The sequence below is a fragment of the Varroa destructor genome, unplaced genomic scaffold (assembly GCF_002443255.2).
Source record: "Varroa destructor unplaced genomic scaffold, Vdes_3.0 BEIS01000003.1, whole genome shotgun sequence".
NCBI classification, from domain to species: domain Eukaryota; kingdom Metazoa; phylum Arthropoda; class Arachnida; order Mesostigmata; family Varroidae; genus Varroa; species Varroa destructor.
The window spans coordinates 4,329,568-4,355,222 of NW_019211456.1; the positions used below are offsets into that span (position 1 = coordinate 4,329,568).

The 25,655-nt window shown below is 40.9% G+C and overlaps 2 long non-coding RNA genes across 13 annotated transcripts in view; both read left to right on the forward strand.

Annotated features, from left to right (window-relative positions):
* LOC111246901 (uncharacterized) overlaps positions 1 to 2,523 on the forward strand; it is a 96,418-nt gene extending 93,895 nt beyond the window's left edge. For all 4 annotated transcript variants that reach the window (XR_015324544.1, XR_015324543.1, XR_015324541.1 and 1 more), the window contains one exon: positions 217 to 2,523. This is a non-coding gene — a long non-coding RNA (uncharacterized LOC111246901). The remainder of the gene's footprint in view (positions 1 to 216) is intronic.
* LOC147756412 (uncharacterized) overlaps positions 1 to 25,655 on the forward strand; it is a 39,862-nt gene that overhangs the window by 11,982 nt on the left and 2,225 nt on the right. Inside the window, exons 1-3 of one of the 9 annotated variants that reach the window (XR_015324553.1) lie at positions 21,549 to 22,237; positions 22,703 to 22,803; positions 23,617 to 23,689. This is a non-coding gene — a long non-coding RNA (uncharacterized LOC147756412). The other 8 variants (XR_015324554.1, XR_015324552.1, XR_015324548.1 and 5 more) reach the window with 8 other exon arrangements.

Consider the following 25,655-nt stretch of genomic DNA (forward strand, 5'->3'; position numbering starts at 1 on the left):
TAATCCTACCCGTACACAGCAAAAGATAGCTATAATATTACGTAATATTGAGGATTTACTAGCACTATTTATCTGTAGAGACGCAACTGTCGCTGGCATATATAACACTTTATCGAATTCATTCAACTTATTCAAAAGCTGTTGTTTCTAATTGGTTTTACTACAACAATGTCTGACATACCCAGGTTTTTACCGTTATGTTTATTCTACATTTAGGACATCATACATTTGTGTCGCCTATCGTACAAGCGGTCATTACAAAGGTGTGTTCAACGGTGTTAGTATTTGCAGCCGTAGAAACAACATTTCCCGCGGCCCGCTCATGGGTTCGACCCAGTACCAGGTCCCTACAAACGAATATCGAAGTTCCGTACATCTGCGTTACGAGATTAGTTGTTTGACTGAGTGGTGGTGGTGGTGGTGGTGGTTCTTTTCGGATGACTACTGTTGGTGTCGCCGCTCAACGTTGTTGGACCAGCTTCTAATTACACGTTTCTAGTCGGTCGGTCGGTCGGTCGGTCGGTCGCTCTAAGGTCTGGTTGTCACTGGGTCACTTTTAATAGCTTCGTTAGGTCGAGTCTCAGCCCCAAGATTGCCTACGCTAGCCTGCTGATGTTAGTTCAATTTAGTACGATGGCCGCGAACATTGTAGTAATCTATGTAGACTACGCTCGACACCCCGGATAGCCTTGTGCTTAGTAGACTTTTTCTCTCTTTCTGTTCTTTACGAGTGCGCAGCGCAACGCAACGCTATACTGTTTGTCGTACACAGATGCGGGACAGTACTGACTGTAGCAACAGTTATAGCAGCAGTGGCGGTCAGTGAGTGCGGAATCGCTTAGCGCAGCCGACGTGACCATACCGCCAGCGTTGTCACGATCGAAGAAGTCTACGCCATCTTATCGGGGCCAAAAAAGTAGTCTCTTGACTGAGATGAATAGAACAGAAAAAATAGACAAATAAACATAGAGCGCCGGTTGAGAGCGAGACGTAACCCGGCAGCAGGGGCGATGTCTATAGAGGGAAAAACATAGGTCGTACAAGCCTAGGACCGCCGAACCGATTTCGCTGACCCAACCCTCAACTGAACTCAACAATTTCTACTTTGGCATGGCCAAACAATGCTGTTACGATCGTCGCCGCAGAGAGGAAAGAGTATAGGGCGAACATTAGCGCGGTTACACGGACAATCGGGCGCGCCCTCAAATTCTCAAAGTTCAAGCAGCTCGGACCTGTAAATCAGCTCTATATAGAGCTGGCGAGGACTGCAAAGAAGAAGAGGAACGAAAGGAGTCAAGAACGAAGAATATAACATCTCGTATGAACCTTGCCAACGACGGTGATGTCTATCGTTTGTTTATGATCAAACTACTGTGATTATTTTACATATTTTTATCAGGGAATGTTATTCATGCAAATACATTCATATATAGGCATTCTTGTAAATCGACGCTTTTATAGAAAATAAGAAAACAGAGCCTACTTTGATGAACCAACGCTGTTCAAATATATTTAATTACTAGTGGATTAATTATCTGGCCTGTTATTTATCCTAGAAAAAAACATGTTCTAGATGACGATAAAATTTTTTTAAAATTCCACATTTCATGACACTTGTGTTCTTTTGAATAACTTAACGTAATGTTAAAAGAATAATAAGCTTGCGCGTGTGACAGATATATATATATATATATAGTTGACAGAAGAAGATTTGTATCAGAATTTGCTGCTAACATCATATTTGGATAATTATATTATAAAATCTATCTGATTCACTATGCGGAGAAAAATATTGACAATTTCATGTTACGAATAGAACTACAGTCTGTCTTCGTGTAAATGGTTCCCAACTGTCGCAAGGCATATTATTGGTGTTATATAAGTGGGATCTTTTGGTAAAATTTAACAAATATTGCCTGAAAGAAACCGAACATGTTGAATGTTACTGTTATAGAAGCCTATAGTACATATTATATTGAATTTTTCAGATGCAGTAACGCAGATTTTTTCGATCTGATTAAACAATAGTTAGAAATAAAGAACGCGGCTGGAATAATGGCGATATCTGTCACGTCACAGTAATCCAGCTATGCACGTAAATGACTTGAAGTATTAAAAAATCTCAGAACCAAAAAGAGACGCACATTACGGACGGGCAGGTGTTTGTAGCAGACGACAGCGCTCTAATGGACGTGTACTCTAGAAACACCGACTCGGTCGAGAACCTATCGTAGACCTTGTCATGTAGAGTCTGATATGGTGCACCCATAAACAATTTGTCAATCAAATAATTAACCTACAGACCTAAACTAATAGAATGTTGCCTGCGACCAATTGAAGACCCTACGAAAAAAATTAAAAGAAACAACGTCAAATAAAAATAGAGGAGAGATGACGTCACAATTTTAAGGGCGTCGGCTTTGTTCACAAGTTTGTCATCGCTAAACGCACAAAACATTAAATTTAGATTATATTAACCAAATAAATTGAAAGCATAAGGTAGCCGTATTGATCTTCGTCGAACTTGAGTATTTCGTTTAATATAAAAAGACGCGAATTGGCAATCGTGGTTTAGATTATGCACGTTTGTATAGCGTTATCAGCTCTATCAGGCCTTGGTATTGCCGGTTAAATTTATGTAATATTCATAGGATGATTATATATATAATTATTTATGAGTTGTATCGCCACCTACCAAGCAACTGGAAATTTTACGATGATGTCGTTTGGACAGTTTTTCTTGGTCAGTAGCAATTATCGTAGTAGACTACAAGTAGTGCAAGTACAGAAAATACCACTGCGACCCAGAGAATTTGCTAAAAAGGTGGTAAGAAGTAAAGCTCACACTGAAATTATCGATCTGTTCTGACAGCCGTTACGTATAGATACATAAAGCATGGCACCTATTTCAGCAATTGTAGAAAACTAGGTAAAAAATTGATAGGGGGCTAGGCATAAAAATTAAAGCTAGTTATTCTGCATGATCTATCTCAGGTTTCAGTTATCAGATACAACAAAATTATTAAAGTGAGTGGAAACGTTTGTAATTGGCCTGGTCTAGTCTGCACAAGTGATTTACAGCGTCCGCAAACTATACTTTACACTTCAGCGTGTATGCCAGGACGCTGGGCCGGCTATGAAATATACTGTGGGTAAATTAATTTATATTCGCGGTGATCGAACTCACGTACATGACAGGGCTACTTGACTGTAAAATAAAATGACTAAAGCAAATGGGAATAGTTGTAGTCGAACAAAATTTAAAGCTAGTATATATAACTCATACAAATTTCAGTCCAACAAATATTCCCATGGCAATTAGGCAGGGTTGAGATTCTCATTCAGCGTCCGTCACAAGTATAGACTGCGACTCGAGAGTGTCTATTAAACGTTCACCTAAGAATTCAGTAGTCCGTCAGTGAGGGAGGGATCAATGTAAAAATCGGTAGCAACGTTTAAAATCGCTTGAAGATTTGGTGTTTCATTTTGTTGCTGTTGTTGTTGCTGCTGCTGCTGCTGCTGGGTAGAACAAGGTTTCGTAAAAGTGTGAGGCAGGTTCCTGTTTATTCCGGTAGCATCGGCTTATTCAATTAGGCCGCTGTATGAGTCCTGCTAGGCGTCGGGTGTGTTCGTCGTAAGTTGTAGGCGTGGTCAGTTAACGACGATTCACACTTCTTATTGGCTGGTGAATTACTGTTTTTAGTTTGTTCTATACTGCTGTTAAGCACTGCTTCAGGTGGGCTCTGTACACAGTGCTACAACTACAGCCACTATAGATATATAAATGTCATTAGGGTCGACTAAAGCTGTAGTTGAAGAGATGGTAGGAGTGGCTGCGGCGTTGATGTTGTTGTGTTTCGTGCTTTGCGTCACTGGAAATAGTGGTGCTGGTGAGATGAAGGGGCTTCCTTGAAGTTCAACCGAGCGCAAACTAAAGAGCGTATCTGTAGCGCTAGTATCCGTATGTCGTTCCTACCAAAACGTTCGTTGATCAACTTCCCTGCATTGTTGCTATAATGTCGGACGTGAAAACGGTACTCTTGTACTGTGGAGCTCATGAGCACCGCGGTTCGTTTCGAGGGCTTTTTTTTTTTAATTTTGGAGGTTGAAGGCAAATGCATTAAGCAGGCCAGACTTCACAACTCAGTTATTTGTCTGATAACCACGCGCTCGTCTAACTGAGTTATGAGGCGCGTGGTGCGTTCTAACTGTAATGCATGTTTGTACCTTGTATACAAATTTACCATGCCCACTGTCATTACGTGTAGTATTCGGAGAGAGTCGGCCTGGCCGGGTCGAAAGAAAAAAAGCTGAAAAACAAAGGGAAGCTTACCCTTTGTTTGTTACCCCAACACTCAACAAAATTTTTGGGGACACATATCGATTTACCTGGAGGCTATACAGACCACTTTTATCAGATCCCATAATGCACACCAACAGCCGCAAACGGAAATACCTAACTCTCGAGTACTAATCTATGAGTTTCTATGTCATCTACAGAAATGTGGCGTAATGTTTTTCACTACTATTTATATGTATAATGTTTATATATATAATAGCAAAATGTGGAGAATATAACAAACAATGTTTGTTATATTCTCCACATTTTGCTATTACCAAGACTATGATAACATCTATCAGGCGTATATCTTTTATAGCCAGTTCTACTCTCACTATATATCTTATTTGTGTCATACGCTTTCTCGTGCGACGTTAACGATATTCCTTTATTGGATATTAAGGAACGTCCATAGACCGTTCAGCGAAGTCAACAGCAGAGATAGAAACAGTATATCCCAAATACTTTAAGGCACTCTACAAAAACGTACATACGCGCACATACACTTGCATAGGTTTCGTTTTTCCTCCTTCGGTCTGAAGCACAATGGAGAATACAACAAAGATAGTGCTACGAGAGACACGGAAACAAACCGATAGCGTGTTTGTCGTAGTCTATTTACAGTGGTTTGGATATCTGCTCGTCGTCCCGTGAACTTATATATAATATTTCCAGTATCACTTGTAAAGTCAGCACAGGCAAGCAACCACGAACGTACGTATAAGCGCGTGTCTACTCTGAGTGTCTATCTATCTATCTATCTATCTATCTATCTATCTATCTATCTATCCATTTCTATCTATCTATCTATCTATCTATCTATCTATCTATCTATCTATCTATCTATCATTTCTATCTATCTATCTATCTATCTCATTTTACTATTCTTCTCTACATTCACTCCTCTATTCTACTTTATTTCATCCTCTTATTTCCATTTCATCTTTTTCTCACTAATATCCCATACATTCCTACTATCCTATAATCACATCATCTCTTCTATTTATATCTATCTTCTAATCTTATCTATCTATCTATCCATTTCTATCTATCTATCTATCTATCTATATCTATCTATCTATCATCTATCTATCTATCATCTATCTATCTATCTATCTATCTTATCTATCTATCTATATCTATCTATCTATATCTATCTATCTATCTATCTATCTATCATTCTATCTATCTATATCTATCTATCTATCCATCTATCTATCTATCTATCTATCTATCTCTATCTATCTATATTCTATCTATCTATCATTCTATCTATCTATCTATCTATCTATCTATCTATCTATCATCTATCTATCTATCTATCTATCTATCATCTATCTATCTATCCATTCTATCTATCTATCCATTTCTATCTATCTATCCATTCTATCTATCTATCCATTTCTATCTATCTATCTATCTATCTTATTCTATCTATCTATATTCTATCTATCTATCCATTTCTATCTATCTATCCATTCTATCTATCTATCCATTTCTATCTATCTATCATTCTATCTATCTATCCATCTATCTATCTATCATTCTATCTATCTATCCATTCTATCTATCTATCCATTTCTATCTATCTATCCATTTCTATCTATCTATCCATTTCTATCTATCTATCCATTTCTATCTATCTATCCATTTCTATCTATCTATCCATTTCTATCTATCTATCCATTTCTATCTATCTATCCATTTCTATCTATCTATCCATTTCTATCTATCTATCCATCTATCTATCTATCCATTTCTATCTATCTATCCATTTCTATCTATCTATCCATTCTATCTATCTATCCATTTCTATCTATCTATCCATTCTATCTATCTATCCATTTCTATCTATCTATCTTATCTATCTATCATTCTATCTATCTATCCATTCTATCTATCTATCTATCTATCTATCTATCTATCTATCTATCTATCATATCTATCTATCTATCTATCTATCTATCTATCTCATCTATCTATCTATCTATCTATCTATCTATCTATCTATCTATCTATCTATCTATCTATCTATCTATCTATCTATCTATCTATCTATCTATCTATCTATCTATCTATCTATCTATCTATCTATCTATCTATCTATCTATCTATCTATCTATCTATCTATCTATCTATCTATCTATCTATCTATCTATCTATCTATCTATCTATCTATCTATCTATCTATCTATCTATCTATCTATCTATCTATCTATCTATCTATCTATCTATCTATCTATCTATCTATCTATCTATCTATCTATCTATCTATCTATCTATCTATCTATCTATCTATCTATCTATCTATCTATCTATCTATCTATCTATCTATCTATCTATCTATCTATCTATCTATCTATCTATCTATCTATCTATCTATCTATCTATCTATCTATCTATCTATCTATCTATCTATCTATCTATCTATCTATCTATCTATCTATCTATCTATCTATCTATCTATCTATCTATCTATCTATCTATCTATCTATCTATCTATCTATCTATCTATCTATCTATCTATCTATCTATCTATCTATCTATCTATCTATCTATCTATCTATCTATCTATCTATCTATCTATCTATCTATCTATCTATCTATCTATCTATCTATCTATCTATCTATCTATCTATCTATCTATCTATCTATCTATCTATCTATCTATCTATCTATCTATCTATCTATCTATCTATCTATCTATCTATCTATCTATCTATCTATCTATCTATCTATCTATCTATCTATCTATCTATCTATCTATCTATCTATCTATCTATCTATCTATCTATCTATCTATCTATCTATCTATCTATCTATCTATCTATCTATCTATCTATCTATCTATCTATCTATCTATCTATCTATCTATCTATCTATCTATCTATCTATCTATCTATCTATCTATCTATCTATCTATCTATCTATCTATCTATCTATCTATCTATCTATCTATCTATCTATCTATCTATCTATCTATCTATCTATCTATCTATCTATCTATCTATCTATCTATCTATCTATCTATCTATCTATCTATCTATCTATCTATCTATCTATCTATCTATCTATCTATCTATCTATCTATCTATCTATCTATCTATCTATCTATCTATCTATCTATCTATCTATCTATCTATCTATCCATTTCTATCTATCTATCTATCTATCCATTTCTATCTATCTATCTATCTATCCATTATCTATCTATCTATCTATCTTTCTATCTATCTATCTATCCATTTCTATCTATCTATCTATCTATCCATTTCTATCTATCTATCTATCCATTTCTATCTATCTATCTATCTATCCATTTCTATCTATCTATCTATCCATTTCTATCTATCTATCTATCTATCTATCTATTTCTATCGATTTCTATCTATCTATCTATATATCTATGTATCCATTTCTATCTATCTATCTATCTAATCTATCTATCTATCTATTTCTATCCATTTCTATCTATCTATCTATCTATATATCTATCTATCCATTTCTATCTATCTATCTATATCTATCTATTTATAATCTAAATCTATATCTATCTAATGTTGTACGTAGTAATACAGCACAGCAGTGCTGGAGGCTGCTAGACGTACAGGCCACGTCCTGCCTGAGCAAAGCGTTGCGCTGTACCCGCAGACAAAAGAATCCTTGATCAGGAGCGGTAAGAGAAATACAGAAGGTCTGAGGTTCTCTGAGCAGGAATCAAACCAAATTGACTGACCTTTTCGGCAACCTAGCTAATTGTCGAATTATCAAGTCTGACGTTTTGCAATCTACCTCCAGCGTAGCTAACACTACTACTGAATACTAGTCGCAGTATACAGCGCGTACATAGTTCCAAATATCGTTTATTCCTTTGTCTATACGTAGCTGTGGCCGAGCGAGATGCTTTGGTTTCTTTCTGGCTTCTCGGGCCCCGTATGCCAGAATCAGTTGGATCGACGGTTGCTATCTGGCCTTGTCCTTAGCATAGCTACTGCAGCAGCACTAGCCTCTCAATGTTTAGTAGTTTCGTCTCGAATGCCCCAGCAATTAAAGCCCGAGACCGGCAGGGAGACAATGGACGACGATCACGGAAGAATAATGGATAACCCAGTGGCCCACTGTGCACAACGACGGCAACACACTTTTTCTAGTACTAACAATTCGGTTGACCAGCTGCGAGAAGGCAGAAGGTTCCCGGAAAGGAATCATCACGATTAAACAGTAGAAACAGAAAGGTAGCTGATGCAGTAAAAACGTATCAAGAGCAAACTTTAGTGCTCTTAGCCATCGCTATTGCTATTGCAACTAGCTGATCGAAAAGACTGGCAACAGAGAACACTAGCCACGAGAAGATTATTCTTACAAAACTAAACCTAATAGCTATTTTTCTGTTATTCTTCGTTGTCTTCCATTGTCTTCACTTTCGATACGCGCACTTTTTCTCCTTGTGCATCGTCATATGATCTAAGCGCATCTAAGGGGTAATTAACAGACACGGGTTACAGCTCACCCTCGGCTACTTCACCATCGGCAAGTCTATAAGTGGCGAATATATTTAAATCAGATACTTGGGAAAGGCGGTCACGAATCGTGCAAGCTACGGAAACCGTGATGCAGGCTAGCACATGAGTAAGGACCGTTTGTCGTTAATGCTTCCTTTTTGCTTTTCCTCTCCACTATGTGTTGACGTGTTACGTTCAAAAAGGAGTCTCCTCTGTGCGAGTTCCCTGTAATTGAACTGTGCTATGAATGGCATTTTATTAAGGTCGGGTCACGGCCGCGTTCAATCTTCGAAGATGGAGGTTTCAAGCTATATAAAAATATTTTCGACGCGAATTAAAAGCAGTCTACCAAGCAACCAAGGATTTTTTTGCCGTGTATAGTGAGTACTTTGAAACTGAGGCGACTGAAACAAAGCCCGGTAACCATTCAGGGTCAGTGACGACCTTGGATAACGAATACTAAAAGTGCTTCGTGCCTTCAGCAGCCCACCGAGGGAGCTGTTGCTGCGGCCCTTAGGTACGAAGTTCGAGCTTTACCATAGTAGATGACAAACGAATAATAGCGATAGCGGGCCGTTTTGTTGACGATCAGCTACCGTCTGTTGGAAAACAAGCAAAACAACAGCCAGGGGGGAGGCATCGCAAAGGTGGTTTCGCGATATGCTTTCTGCGTTATTTCGCTTTGTCTTATCAATTGTAGCTCAACTCATTTTGACCACATCATTATCGTTGTCGTTCTATTTGTTCGTTACGCCTCTCTCGTTCCCTTCAGGGCATTCACTTCACTAATGATAATAGAGCCTCAGCTGGTCTCTTTTTTGTAAAAATTTGTTAAAGGAGAATTGTTATGCGTGCGAGGCGTACGTATGCTAAGTCAGCGCACAGAAAAAGACAAAGGCCATAACGCAGACAAACATAACCGCAAGCACAGGCATACATATAAATTCAAGTGAGCAAATTACAAAAGTTCTTTAATCAACGCAAACTGTGCCCGACCGTTATCTGAAAAAACGATGTGGCTTGCTAACCTAGTCGAGTTATTTATTACATATACATATTATTATACAGAATGACAAGGCCACAGCCTTGAATACCAGCCGTGTGCTCTGTAGTTCTAAGATCGATTGTAATTCGCTTGTTCAACACGGCAGCTCGGGCAAGGAAACATTGCCGAGTTGCGGGAGGAGGGGAGGGGGCTTCCGTCTGCTAGCCAGAGAAGAGTAGGGAGAACGTAAACGGCGCAAACTGAACGTCGCGTACTTGGACGAAGTGCGAGAAACGCGAATCTGGACTTAGACTGCTCAGCGCGCCGGTTGCTGCTGCTGCTGCTGATGGCTTGTTGTGCTAACGTACGGTTCGTGCTGGCCCTAACGGTTGATTTCATTCGAACGGAAGGCCGCAGTACTCGACCCTTCTTCTGCTTTTCTCTCCCTTTCTCCCTCGCACTCGATCTATTCGTCTGCGTCTGGCCTCGACCTATCAGTACCAGTGCTCCTCTACTGCTGTGAACGGACGCCATCGTCTATTCTGGAGAAAATTCACTTCGAGAAATAGTGCAAAGTGGCTTGATTTGAGTAGGTTAGAGCGGAAAACGAAATGCCGACTACGCCTAGCAGCAGCAGCAGCAATAGCTAGCAGTCCAGCAAAGAGAAACCTTGGCAGATGGTCCCACAACGACGACGTCCGGCATCTGTAAGTGCCAACGTAGTTGCTGAAATGGCGGGAGCAGTTGCGTGCGTCGCATATGCGACTCATCAGATAGAATGGAGTACCCGTAGAGCTAGCCCGTGTTGCTTGATTAAAGAGAACAGAGACGCCTGTGCTACTCCTTTCACGGCCATCCAATTTCTCAATTTTGGTTAGCTGCAAATACTTATGAGCAGCGGTCTAATCTAGGCAGGCAAACTTGTTTGAACAAGTTCAGAGCCAGCTTCTATGTTTATGCGCGTGCGTCTAATCATTCGATACGCGCGAATACTCCATGAAAAGCACTTGAATCGCATCATTCTAATTACCTGTTATCGCGCTAGGAAGATCATTATGCATGCTTCTATGTCGCTTGTTTAAAAAGAAATCTAATTTAGCATATCTACCGTTTATTTTTTTCTTTTAATAAAGGAAAAAACATATGCGCACTGAGCACAGTAGTTCACCAAGTTTCTATCCCTAACATCATATTCAAATGTCATCTAAATATAGCATAGGAGAATCGTTGTATGCTGATTTCAAAAATACCATCAGTCATATTATTACACAATGCTATGAGTTAACGTAATGGAATCGTAGCTGAGAAAGTATTCGCTTGACTAAGAGCTTACCAGGGACGGCCTTGCAACACAGTACGAGTATCGGGGCATTTGCGTTTCTGTGTTCTTCATCGTGTTTTAGGCCCAAAGCAACTAAACGGGCAGCGAAACAAGCAGACTAAGCAAGCGCGTTTGCGCAATTCCTTATTTGCCCTCTGACTGGCACGCAGAAAAAGTGCAAACATCCTTCCGCTTTTCTCCTTTTTTCAATCCTGCATCTCTCAGTTCCTTAGGTTTGATAGCACGTCTGTCGCTGACCATCGTACCCACATAGTTCTCACATACCCTTCATTCTTACCGCTCACGTTAGTTGCACCAAGCTCATGTCTCCATCCATCTCTGTCAGCGTATGGATGGATCTCTCTCCGATGTATAGCTTGCTTATTCCTGCGCAGCACAGACGCACAAGGAAATAGGTTCGTACAGGATATAATGGAGGGTATCTATATACATACATGTACATGGATAGAAGACGAGCAAGCGGAAAGGCACAACGGATTGCATACGATCCGAAAGATAGGACTGGCCGTACCGTTTCTCTCAGTCTAGCCGAGGATGTTCACTCCATACAACGGCCTATACTGTGGGAGTAAGCGCGAAATATTTCAAGGAAAACGATGACAATGAACTGTCTTCTTAGCTGGGACCTTCTAAATTCAGTAGCGAAACGGGGCGTACTGGCTCCAACTAGGCTTATTTGTTCTACCAATAGTTACACGTACTGACTGTCGATATTGGAATCAGCTATTTCTGTAGCTTGTGGCCATAAGTAGCAAGCCACGGGAACCATTGCGCTTTTTCAGTTACATGGCTCGCCAGGGGGTGGATGATGGGGTAAAGTTAATTGGAGCAGAGTTAGTGGTAGATTTATAAAGATGTAAACTATTATCGCATTGAATATGAAGGCCGAACACTTCCCGTATTTCCTAATGTCACGTGAAGGATGCTGTCGATAATGGCAATTCTCACGAAGACGGTTTCATCGCTCCTCCGCATTGTGTCTACTTTTTACAAGTGGTAGAATCCTACAGGAGTGTTAGGCCGTTATCTGTAACACCTAACAATCGTTACTATAACTCTGTCGTGAAGCGAAATGTTTGCTCATTTGACAGTCAGACAACGATGTCGACACCATTCCAGAGAGGAGTGACGATCTCACTGTCTTACGAGATAGGACGAAGACAACACGGATCCTGCTACTGCTGTTGATACAATGAACAAGCAGTTCTTTTCCCAAGCTCAGTTAATAATCTATTATGTCTACGAATATACATCATAGCGTTTGCATGGCCGTGTCTTATCACCCTGTCGCACAGCAAAACACACATACTAGGATTTGCCTAGCTGACTCTCCTCACGGTCTTGATTGATTTGTGTATCTCTGTGTGATTATATGCAATCACCCCCATGTGGCTACATACTCTCCAACAAACACAAACCACGCATTTTTCACAATCACGTACCCCAAAAACGTAACCCAGTTCAGCAGCGGCAACTTCCCCAAACCACCACAAAGAAATTACTACCAAGAGAAAACACCAAAACAAGGCTAAAATCAAAAGTGCACTTTATTATTGCCATATTAGTAACAATGACCATAATCAAACAGGCTGATGTTGGATAGTTCACTTAACGCGGTGTGCGTTATCTTGTTCGTGAGCACCTTTGTACCTGTTGCTGCAACAATAAGAACTGCACACTGATTAACTAGCGAAATTTCATCACTGCAGCATATTAAAACGTGTGTGAAAATGCTCGTATCTATCGTAACAATGCTGTTCAACAACGACGTCGTAGTTAGGTAGCGCTGCGTCTTTGAACGCCATCACGGTTAATAAAAAACAAAATGTGTTTGCTACCTTTTGTTTCTCTCTCTCTCTCTCTCTCTCTCTCTCTCTCTCTCTCTCTCTCTCTCTGGCCGTTACTTCGAGCTGTAAACCTAAATTTAGCTATAGGAACAGCCCGACTCGTCTGATCACATTGAAGCGACCCGTCCCCACACTCTTTCCGCATAGAAAATGACAGCATTTTTTGCTCACGAGAACAACTTGTGGTCAAAAAACAAACAGCAAAAAAATGGGGTACCCTAGCCTTACAGCTTTGCAGACACACAACCCTAAAAAAAGTGTATGTATATACTATCTTTGCCATCCGGTTCGGTCTTAGCAGCGCATATTAGCGAAAATGCCACTATTAAATTGCACGATCATGATCACGGTAGTACTTTGCATCCGTTGCCAATGTGTAATACATTTCTGATTTTCTGACATAGATAGCGTGCTTCATTTGCCGAGGTTTTCCAGAGAAAATCGACGCAAATTTTATTCTATATTCATTTCCAGTACTTAAAAACGTTCGATTAAACATCCTACTGGTTTAGATTTTAGGAAAATATTCTGTCAAACTAAGAAGATGATCACTTGAAGGCTTTGAACGTTACCTACGGACTAGAAAATCCAACCAACGCTAATATATATATAAACTTTGACCTATAGAACGTGGATAGGGCACTTTGTATTGTCTATGTTGTCCATTGTCCCCTTTCCCCGCCGTTTGGCTATGCGAGTACGATACAATAATTATGCATTAGTAGTAGGCACAGACAAGCTGACTTGGGGTACAAGTTCGAGAACTGTTAGCAAAGAGGCAACAGGAGACCTACGAAACGAGCAGACGCTGCCAGCATACGATAGAAAGGGGTGCCTACCCCTGACTACATTTTCGTCTCTTCTCACACACGGGGCACGGGGTCCTTACCGAACCAAAGCGTGACTGCCCTCTCATTCCTCGCGCAAAGGAGAGCAAGCACGCACCACAAGACCAAGCTTCCCATTTGCCCCACCTTCGCCTTGTATCTTGGTAAACCACCTGTACAACACGACCGACGATCCTAATACCTCAGAGTGAGCTAGATCCGTAATAAACAGCAGGTTACAGCCGAGCATGGAAAATACCAGCCAGAGATAGACAGAGCTCATTAAGCTAAGCATAACTGTACTGCCTCAACCACTGTCATAGGCGTCGGCGCGCATTGTGTTCTATCTCCTGTAATCCAGCCTCAGTCTTCTTCGCTCCCCCATCGTTCGTTTTTTAGTTCGCCCCCCTTGTACAGGATGCCTTAGCCTCTTGCAATCTGCCATTCCACGAGAGTAGTCCTATGTCGACAATGTGTGGACGAATAAGCGTAAGGGACGGGCTAGAGAACATACTAATGCACGTAAATAGCTAGGTAGGCCACGCGTTAACTGACAGACCGTCGCCTTTGCCGACGCAAGACAGAACTAACACTAGGTCCGTTTACGCTTATACCGGCTGCATTGATCTTGACGCTAGCTTCAAGTTGCGTGGAATATTTCACCAAGGTTGTCTTTTTGGCTATATCTAGCACGATGTAGTACTGCGTCTGACTATCTAGCAAACAATACGTAGGTCGCCATAGTTCCTCTACATCTGTAGCGCTATGTTGAACTGATGGGTGGTAGAATTTCGCTGAAGGCTTTGGCATCTTAGCGCGAGCGTTACTGTTTGCTCTTGGCGGCTATAGCCTGCTGTCTGCGCCAGTGGCTTAATCAATGGCCCGGCTAGAGAAGCGGTACTCAAACCTGACTGCGAAAAGTCGCAAACACGCCACCTGCGACGACCATGTATGTTATTTATATTAGATCGCCACTACCGCTTAGTCTTCGCACTAAGCTAGCTAAAGCCTTTCCCATTTACAGCTTTTTTTTTGGCTGACGGGAGGACACTGAGTTGACGGGCCCAATATTAGCGCATCGTGTAACTAGCCGACCCCACGTTCCTTCTTATTGCCTAAATCGTTACCTCGATGGTCGACGTTCCCACTCGATTCGGTGACGATTGTAGGGCATCCACTGGCAAGCGTCAACGGCACGGATGATAAGCGAATGCAACACCACAACATGAGGCTGTTCCCCAACATCAACTATATGTAATGCAAAAATACACATGTTTTTTTTCTTACTAGTGGAAAATCTAATGTGACTAAAAAGCGATAGTACAACAACTAGGGAGCACTTTTTAGCGTTAAGTGCTTAATGTGTGTATCTGCGTACGAACCAGTAGGCGTGCTTTTGTCAATCAGATCTGTTATTGCATTTCTTAGAAGCACTTTATAGCAGTTTTCTACAATGACCTTTAAAGTCTGCTGACAGCCGACTATATACGCTGTGAAATTTGAGAAAAAAACGCTGAGTTCCATACGCATGGTGTGGGTGTTTTTCGCCTATACCATAGTTTTTGGTAAAGCTTCTTTAATTTCTCAGTTATAAAATGTGATCGTCAATGCAACCGGGGGGTTAGCAGCGATTCTAGCCAGCAAAGCGATTGTACGATGCAAAAGAGCCATTGTCCTTCCAAAACCATCAAACAACTATCCCGTAGTTTATCTCCAAGGCTTGTTAGAAGGGCCAAAGTTAGCGATCCTGGTACAGGTAGTGTCTCGTACGCCAAGGCAGAAGATTGGGCAGTATTGCCATAACGCCGTAAGCTGGTCTGCTTTGCTGTGACAATTATGTGAGCTACACGGTGCTGCGAATGGCGTAAGACAATATGATTGGCCTCTGCACAACCAAAAACTATTACATAGTTCTAAAAGAGTCCAGTTGCGATGCAGATATATACTGCGCTCGGATACAAGCAACCGTGAAGCTGCCTTTCCGAGTACGATGGATGCTATAGTGCAAAATGAAGTAGGTTATCATTGCGAAGAGTCTGCTCAACATGACTTAGAAACGAAATGCGTAGTCCATAGCGGCCAACCGGGTCTCCTTTTCCGCTCAGAGAAAAAGCAAGGCAGGCAATTACTAGACAGGCGCTTCAATCGTTCCACCGCGACTACGCTACGTAACATAGCTTCGCGCGGTTGCAAGCAGTTAGGCGTGATACCCTGCTTAGGCAAGATTGGTGCCCCCGGAAAGAAAGACGGCGTCATCGAATGGTATCGTTATCATGGCTTATGCTGGCAACGGAAGCCTTCATTATATAGACGCTCGAGACAGAACGACAAAGATTGTAAAGGACGATGCGATTCTAGCCTAGGGCAAGGGTGAGATCCCTAGTTACGTCGAACGATCACTCGACGCGCTCGATTCGCAGTTCACGTCCGCCATCTGGTGGGCTTGCTATAACTTTCTTGCAACGCACTAGCGGTACCCCAAGCAGGTAGTGTGAGCTGTTGATGTAAGCTCAAAACATATGTCCAGCGTTTTTCTACAGCGATCTTGCCCATAACCAGGTGCGATTTTCAACTAATATACTTTGTAGCAACATGCGACGCAGTTGATGATACATGTGTAGTCCCACGACAACGCGACACATTTTTTTTCGGTATCGTAATCGAAACACTTATACGCTCAAGTTTTCCGATTCCAGCAGCCGGGGCTGGTCACGGTGCAACGTCCGTACTAGAAAATGTGACTGTAAGAGGGCGAGAATCCGTCAATGTAATTCGTCTGTTATCATGGCCACACCGAATCATGCCCATAGGAGTCGCCATGGAGCATTATTTCTTAAAATAAATGCGCTCGTAGCTCTATACATTAGATTAAGTAGCTTAAGTAATCTCTGTATTTGCTGCTTCCTTTTATTATTGTTATTCCCTTTTCATTCCCTGATGAATGATATGTATCATTAAAAAGCTGTTTTTTGCTCTACAGGCCAATTATATTGATTTTTCTGACTTTTTCTATTTATCTCTTATGAAGATTAAAGGGCTACCGAATGAAGCTGGGTCAGCGGCGGGCAATTCGTACGACAGAGACTTTATGGCTAAGAGTACTACTTAGAAGTTGTTTGCTCAGTTCAAAAAATGGCACCTTTAGTTTAAGCAGCACATTACGCTCGACTAACTTGTCAAAAATCGCCCTAAGCGCTTACGAAAGAAAATAGTTACTATATAAGCTTCTCTTTCAGCCACAGAGCTCTCACTGCACACGGAATAATTATCAAAAGTTTCTTCACAACTTTAGTCTTGGAAAAAACATGTGAAATAACGCAGGTGTTAAAAATGTTGTTTGTACTCACTCGACATGCCCAACTTTGGGGGCTACGCTTAGGGAGAGATCGTGTGACAAAACGATGACACAGACGGGGCGAGCTGGTAAAGTAACGAAACAGCCTCCCAACAAAAGCCTGCAAAACGCAGCAGGAAATAATTAGAAAAAGAGACCCAATAGTAAATAAGAGAAGTCGCCCCTTGTGCTCCAACATAATATGTACGTATATTACATATAGCTATGAAATTTGTGTACTCATTAGCCATCTACCACGTGTTGCGTGCAATAATCCCAACGCTAGGTTTTAACGAACTACATGCGGCAAGTTCCTAGCTCTAGCGATGTTAAAACGATTCTTATGTATTTGGTTTCGCGCTAGTCTCATCCTAAATTTCTTTGTTGAGGGTTAGGGAGTGCACTGTTGGGAGAATACAAAGGTAGATGGGTAAGCGGTTAAAGCTCTGGCTGGCCGCTGTTTCGCCGTCTCGCTCTCTCGTCGTTGGTTCGCTAGACTGTTGGCATTGACTTTTTTTGAGCTGCACGAGGCTACAGGCTAACGTTGTTGAGTTTAGCCGTCAGAGCCATCCTCATCCCTCGGCGTAATCGATAAGCCTCTGCGAGGTCGGTTCTCCGTTAAAAGATAGATGCCAGGGTCTCCGAGGTTCCTTCGTTTTCTCTTGCTGCAGAACGCCATTAGCGCCCCCTGTCTGCGACCTTGAGAATCTCCTTAGTGGGAATAACTGATATCCCTTCCTATTGACTGGTAAAGTAGAATAACGTAGAAGGTTGGCCTTAGGAGGCTCCCATTGTGAAACACTGTTCATATTGCTTATCGTAGATGGACGGTGGACATATCCGCTATTAGTGGAGACGAGAATAGGGAACGACTCACAAGAAACCTCGCGAGTAAGCGAAGGTAGAAAGAAAAAAATGTGTGAATCCCAACTTTCAGCTATTCCGGCAGCAGCCAGCTTCCTACTTCCCCGCAAAGAGAATCAAGTGAAAGAGGACTCTCGCAATATCAAAGATAACCCGCTGGCCGTGAGTCTGGTATAGCGTCTGAGTCGCTCCGGAATGAACCTTCTGTCGCCATCTGCTATTTTGAAAAAAGGCGCCAGCGCACACGCTCGGCTGCAAATGCCGCGGCGGCATTTGCGATTTATAACTGCCACGAATGAATATATGTATATATATACATCAACTTCTAGCATCTAGTAGAGGATCAAAAAGGGATCGTCCAGTGTGAGAGAGGAAGAGAGATTGAGCAAAAAGAGCCGATGTATAAACATCGACTGAATGGCGAGCGACGCGCTTAAGGCTGACCACCGCAGATGCGAAACGCCGGCTAGAGCTTGTAATACGTGTGTTACTAAAGCGTACCCTATACCGGCTATTGACAGACCTGAAAGGTATGAGTCAGAAGTTGAAGTTTGAGTTTTTTTTCATTACAAATTGTTATACAAGTACAGGGAATCATTTTGTACGTGAGTGGCTCGTTATCGCACCTTCTAGCCTGTGATATCGTTACTCAGCTACGCATTCACTGCTAACGACATTCTACTCATACTGTTCCAATTATTCTCATTGATGGTGACAATATTGGAGGGATTGTGCTTAACATTGTCCTTTAAAACCATATGGCTCGCTCGACTATGAGTTGGACCATAGTGAAGAAATATCCCAAAAAAGCTTCACTGCATTTTGATGAACATTTTGAGGTTTACTGCAGTATAATCTAAATGTATTTGATCGACTTAGTGTAAAATAAAGCTATTCCTCAGAGGACTCATTAAATGCCTCATTAGTAACTAAAACCTGAACGAACATTGCCACGTAACTACAGTTCCTTTGAGATAACTGCATACCTATTTGTATCCCTTTAGTTTAAAGCATATTAAGTTGATTACGTTCAGTCTGTATTGTACACAAAAAGCTACGCCATTTGTATCACACTAGTATATCTAATCGTCCTTTGCGTATGCCTTATTTATGTTCGGTTCAGCTGATGACTGACGATAGAGACAAGGTAACGCACTAGCTCACTCTTAAATCATAGCAAGAAGCAACATCACAATAATCACGCTATAGCGGAGCAAATATCGATTACGTCATAGGCATGTTCATGCCGTAGTCAAAATTCACATGACGATATATTTATGGTATAGGGCATGCACTGAAATTATGCCGCCGAGTGAGTTGACCTGGCTAAAATTCTAAACTATTATATAATATGTTGTTCGTTGAGACAAAAACGGACAGGACCGGTCCGCGACGGTCGCGCGTTGTTTCGGCTTATTACAGAAATCGTTGCTTGGCCACATTTTAAAAGCAGTCTCCAAACTAGGACGCTAGTTGATCTAAAATCGGAGATAAGAGGCATGTATGAACATTGTATAGAGCTGTTAATTGTAGAATTTCGTTCATCCCACTGGCCAATATATAGCAGATGACATGAGTTCGTTCATATAGCATGTCTACTTGTACTGATTTTTTGAGGTGCTGTCCTCTGACCTCATTTGATGTTGACGCTGTCAAACGTAATATACAAGGTCAAGTCGTGGAGATAACACTAACATCTTAGTATCCATGTGCATACACATAGTGACCTGTCTGACTGGGAACCCATTTATCCATTATTCTTTACAACAGATGAAAATCAGTTCTTTCTAAAACAAAACAACAATTTCATCATGGCGGGAAATAGTATGCTATTTCCGCAGTTTAAACAAGGACCAGCTATCTTCCTGTCCTTTTGCGCCAGGCGAAACGCCAACTAGATTAAAAACCTTCTTTTTTACCCGAACAGACGTCTTACGTTTCGTCTAGACGTCTGTTCGGGTGACGTTATATATAGGCGGCTTCTGAAAAATCCGAGGTAGACTTCCACGCAGCAGATCTAGAGAGCTTCGAGTATTGAACTCAAAAAGCTAACGAAATTATCAAATAAACCCAAAAATCTATTTTTGATACGGAGATTAAAGGCAGCTTTAGGTAGGAGAATATTACCTGCCATTTGGGACATCAAGGAAAGTGTCAACGGTTAACCGATTTGGCCTTTTTGCACTTATTAGTCTTTTTGGCCATTCTGAGCTTGTGCATTTTTCGGATCTTTGACCTGTTATCAGTCCAAAATTTCATTTCTGTATTTTTTTTTTTTTTGTACGATATATTTGACCGACGCACTGTTATATTTATAAAGTTATTTGAGGTTTAAATAATAAATATTTAGTTACTAGCGGGTGGCTCAGGCTCGGAATTGAAGACGGATTGTGATGAAGAGTAGTTATATTGAATAAACATGACTGACAAAAATGACATTTTTAGCACATGCAAGAAAAGTATCTGTCGTTAAACTATCTGTCGTTGCTGAGATACAGTCTTAAAAACAACTCATAAGAAAAATTCTGGACTTTGATAGAGAATTCTGTCAATCTTTTCGGTTGTATCAGCCAAAATCGGTGAAGAACTAGCAGGGTTTAAATAACTAAGTGTAACACCCCATATGCAAAAGATAGGAGCAAAATGCCTTTAAGCGTATCGCTTTATTTCGAACAATTTTGCATTTATCGCGCAACTGGCTCGTCGCTATATAATATTATCATATGTCGTCAATGTGCCAGTATAAATTATTCAGTATGATTATTTCGTCACCTTGTTATTTTACCGCCGATTCGTTTATGGAAGCCTGCTCACCTAACACTGGGACAGTGCTCGATCCTTTTAGCGACCATGGTACGAGAGAATGCTGAGAGTTAGGCTTCGCTGAGGCGTATAGGCCAGAAAACCTGTGGAGCTTCATTTTTCAGTGTTCCTTATCACGTTCTCACTGAGAAAAAGAAGCTGCATTATAGAGAACGACATTACAACTAAAAACGTGGTGGTATTGAAGAATCGATACTAACACAAGCCAAACGGGGACAGCTAAGTTGATGATAAACTCCTGAAGCGACGAAAAAAAAAACAAACAGTAACGTCATACATTATGAGCATACTTTAAAACTGTAGATTTCTTTAATTAATTCTCTTACACACGTATGTGTTGCAATATGTTGAAGTGTAACGAGCCGATTTTGCGACACTAGAGGCTCCTGTGTTCCACAAAAGGCGCGCTGAAACAACTGACATATAATAATGAGTTTGTTGCGAAAAAAGCACGTCACAGAGCGGTGACGTGTTGTTCATTTACGGTCTTGATCGGCGCCTAAAGATCACTGAGAAGGGAAGGTGGTAAATTGTGTCGTCATACTCTAGAGAGCGTTCGCTATTTTTTTCAAACTTTGCAATATCGTACAAATCTTAATCGCACCTCAAACCCATTTGAGGTATTGGCACCTGGCGAAACGTGTAACGCAAAATAATTTTCTTAGAAAAAAAAAAAAAGCAACTAGTGAATACGTATCATTTTACTCCTTCAGATTTTGCTATTGAGATTAGATATGCAGTCTGTTTTCGTAAAAACCAAATCTTCACCTTAAGCCGCAATAATCGAACTCTTGATAAATAGGGCGACTAAGCAGTTGCTGTGACAATCGTCCTGCCTCTGTACCTCTTGCCTTTATACAAATTGAATTGTTGAACATGGCGGCGGCGGCGGCGGCGGCGGCGACGGTGATGACGTGGTTCTATGATTAATGTGTCAATGCCATTGGTAACACGTAGCGTCGTTGACCGCGATGCCCGTCTCCGTGACCGTGGCTTCTTGCTTTTAACTCTTCGTTCCTGTCACTTAGCGATTGGTACTGCCGCCGCCGCCGCCGAGAAGTTCACCAAATACGTCGCATTTGTGTCGGCGCTGCCACCGTCATCGTCAGCCATCATCTCCACTGACGGCCAACGTCGTCATTATCATCATCATCATTAGCGTCATGATCACCACTATCGACAGAAGTGCCCGCACTGACCCACCGATTCTTGCTGTGTATATGTGTATAAAAATTTACGATGTACATGGTTGTCATCGCGTCGTTCGATGGCGGCAACAGTGGCGACAACAATGACGCTTTCGTCTAGTGGTATAGCATCGGCTAGCTTAATCATCTCCTTAGCACCGGAAGGATATGGAGATCAAGCAAGCTGGTAAGGTGCTTATCTTAAATTTGTTCCATGACGGAATTCTCATTCAAAAAAGCGTGACTCTGTAATGAACCGACTATAACGAGTTGCGCCATCGTGTGTGTGTGTGTGTGTGTGTGTGTGTGCTTAGTACCCGCATGTTTTGGCAATCCATGTTGGCATGCCACTCGGGTATTGTCAGACCATAGCCTTTGTTGTGAAGACGCTACTTAAAGCTATGCCATATGTTGTTGTTGTTACTTGTACTACTATACGACTATACTACACTATGTCACGTAAACGGCGGAGTCCATCAGCGAGTGCGTCACGTAGATCGAATGCGGTTTTACTGTGATGATGATGATGATGATGAATCGCTACTGTTAGCCGGACGTCACCGTGCCGATGATGAGCGCTGGTGTCGTTCGTTTCTATTTCTTTCTATCGAAGAATCTAAATAATAAACATTCTCTGTCTGTCGTTTGCCAGAGACGAACATTCAGCGGCTGCAACGATGAACAGCGCGGTAGAAAAACCTTAGCGGCATTAACACGACCGATCGAGTTCGATGTATATACACAAGCGCAAAGGTGAACAACAGACGACGCCTCAATGATGACCGTTTAGCGTTGATTGGAGTTATTGTCGCAGCTCGGCTGATCGGTCATCGGTCAGGTAGCTAAGTCGAGTGCATGCTCGGGTCCGCGTTTTCGAACCTAAAATCAATGGCCTTTTTCATAGATTGTCTAGCTAGATGTGTATATTCATATACATCTCACTACACTGTTGACAGCTGACCAACAATCGAAGCGAGCGAGAAAACGCGGATGGCTAAGAATTAGAAATCTTTTAGGGGAGAAAAGGAAGTAGATTACTGAAGTAACACGGCCGCTTCTCACTGTTTTTCTTGGCCATATTGTTCTGGTGATCGGTGCTGGTCGGCCGGTATGAATCATTCAGCTCCTTTCACCTACTTCCTCTGCACTCGTGGCAATTTATCTGCCAGAGGCGTACGACTGATCCCGCGTCTGATTTCCACATGGAAGTATGTATGACTATGGCTCGAAAGACAGCCAAGGGGAACGAAAATGTGAAATGATCGCAATATATGAATGCAAAATAGTCGCCTAGAGAAAAGGACTGGTTCGGGTAATGAATAGGGTTTAAAAATGGCCGGTAGACTACTGGTGCTCTGATCTGCCGTCAAAACACGTAGTGAGGAATAAAAACGCAAGCGATGTGATAGACGAAATGGTGTTATTTTATTTTAACCACTGAATTTAAGAGATCAGTAATGAGTTCGAATCATATTTTGTATGTTGCGCTAGGCTTTGATCTACGAAATTCCTATCCTATAACACGATATCCTAGTATTACTTTGATGTGTTTTCTTCTACTTGCAGGTGTCCCGCATGCAGCGATCCTTACAGCCTCGAGCCACGTACCACCATCTCACCTTGTTCAACGATCACCCCTGTGAGTACCTTTGCTTGTATATATCTTTTCCTTGCAAGCAGCCAAGCCAATCACTTTGCATAATAAAAGCGTGGCAATCCTTTTTTTCGAACAGGAAGGAGTGAATTATAGGTGGCCTGTGAACTTAGATGCTCGCGCGCTCCGTTCGAAATAATGAAGGGCGGCAGTGAGGGGAAAGGGCGGAGTGTTTTGACACAAACGAACGCACTGCGCGCGGCAAATGCCCATATGGCTTTTAATCTCACATGGAGTCATCACGGCCTAGTGTTTAATATGCAAAGACAGATGTTCACAGTTAATACGAAAAATGCTGAAGTATCTACCATAGAGAAGTTGATTCGTGATCTGTAATTGTGTCCATATGGCATTGACGAGAAGATATTGTTGATCCTAATTTGGTGTGAAAAATTCTAGCAGGAATATCAAGTTCAATGTGAAATGCCTTGGAACAACAAACCACTTATTTTTGTGTATAAGTACGTCCGTCGTAGAGCAGGTAAAATGTATTAAGAGTTAGAAACTCTCAAGAAATCTTAATTTAGCGAACCGATGCTTTCGTAATACGATACGAAAAACTCGATCACGCGTACAATCTACTCGTGTGATATCCTACAGAGCTTGGGTCAACTGTTCGCGTGGATGGCTATACGTGACACAGCATAAGATTTCCCCTGTTGCACGATTCCGCCGCTGCAATGCTGTTAGCCTTTGATCGAGAAGCTAACAAGCATAAAGCAAAAAGATACGAATGTTAGATTGGCTCTTCACATTATGCATTAGGTAGGACGCGGAACGATTTATTCATTAATTGAATGCGATTACTGCAATATCTGTGTTCGCTGTGAGTCGTTCAACAAACTGACTATATAGAATATTATTAGATTCTAAAAGATGTTTTAGAACACTCATGTGGTTAAAAGGAAGTTCCTCTTGATGATTTGAAGTTCTATGTTTACTTGCTGAGTTACCGAGCATTAGTACCCACACCTATTAATACTCAATGCAGACATATTCTTGAATGTAGAATGAAGAAGTACATTCAAGTGCAAAAAGAATGACATTTGCATCAAGTAAGGAAAAATCGAAGTGCCTATCACGAATACGTGCCGTTCCTTATGGGACATAGCCTCCATGGAGCTGTATAACACGAATGTTTCCGGCCGTCTCTCACATTTACGTAATTGTATTCAGCTCTCAACAGACAAGTACGTGCTTAAATGGGTCAATTCTTAGAAAAGATGTAAATAGGAAATCAGGTTACGCTGTCCAACGTGCACTCGTTACATTGCTTACTCAGCCAGCCATATTTCACATGGATGCGCTTTATTTTACGGTTTAAAAGTGATTATTTTCGTGTAATTCACGGTTTAGCATCGGTTCGGTGTGCTCCAGGAACAGTTAGTTGCGTTTGGGTTCATTTCTATGATTGCTTGGATCAGCTTCCTAAAAGATATAATCGCACCCTATTTATATGGCCTGTGATTTTATCAATTCCGACGATTATATATCTACGAAACAGGTTAGCGTTCAATGTAAGCTGTGGATTTTTTTAGGAAGCAAACTGCTAAACATCTTTCTAAATGCTTCGAGTAAACAAAGCACGCTGTTCAGCGGTCCTATAGGCCAGCCAGTATTTTATTTTTAATAAACGCATTGAAATGATTCATATACCTATATCATTGTATCAATTAGAGAATTGTCCACTGAGATAGCAGCGTCAGTATCCTAATGTTGCTAGCTACTAGCTGCTATTTGATCGACAATCTATAGTACTTCTAGGAATGTCAATTCCAGAACTCAAACGTTGGAAACCGTAGGCTTCACGTAACGATCGTTGAAACTGAGGTACGAATTGTTGCTAGAAACATAAAACAGGTCGTTCATTTGGCGAGAGTGTCCTATTTAAATAACATTTCCTGGTACTGTCATTTTTTTTTTGACGTACTTTACTCGTCTATCTAACAAC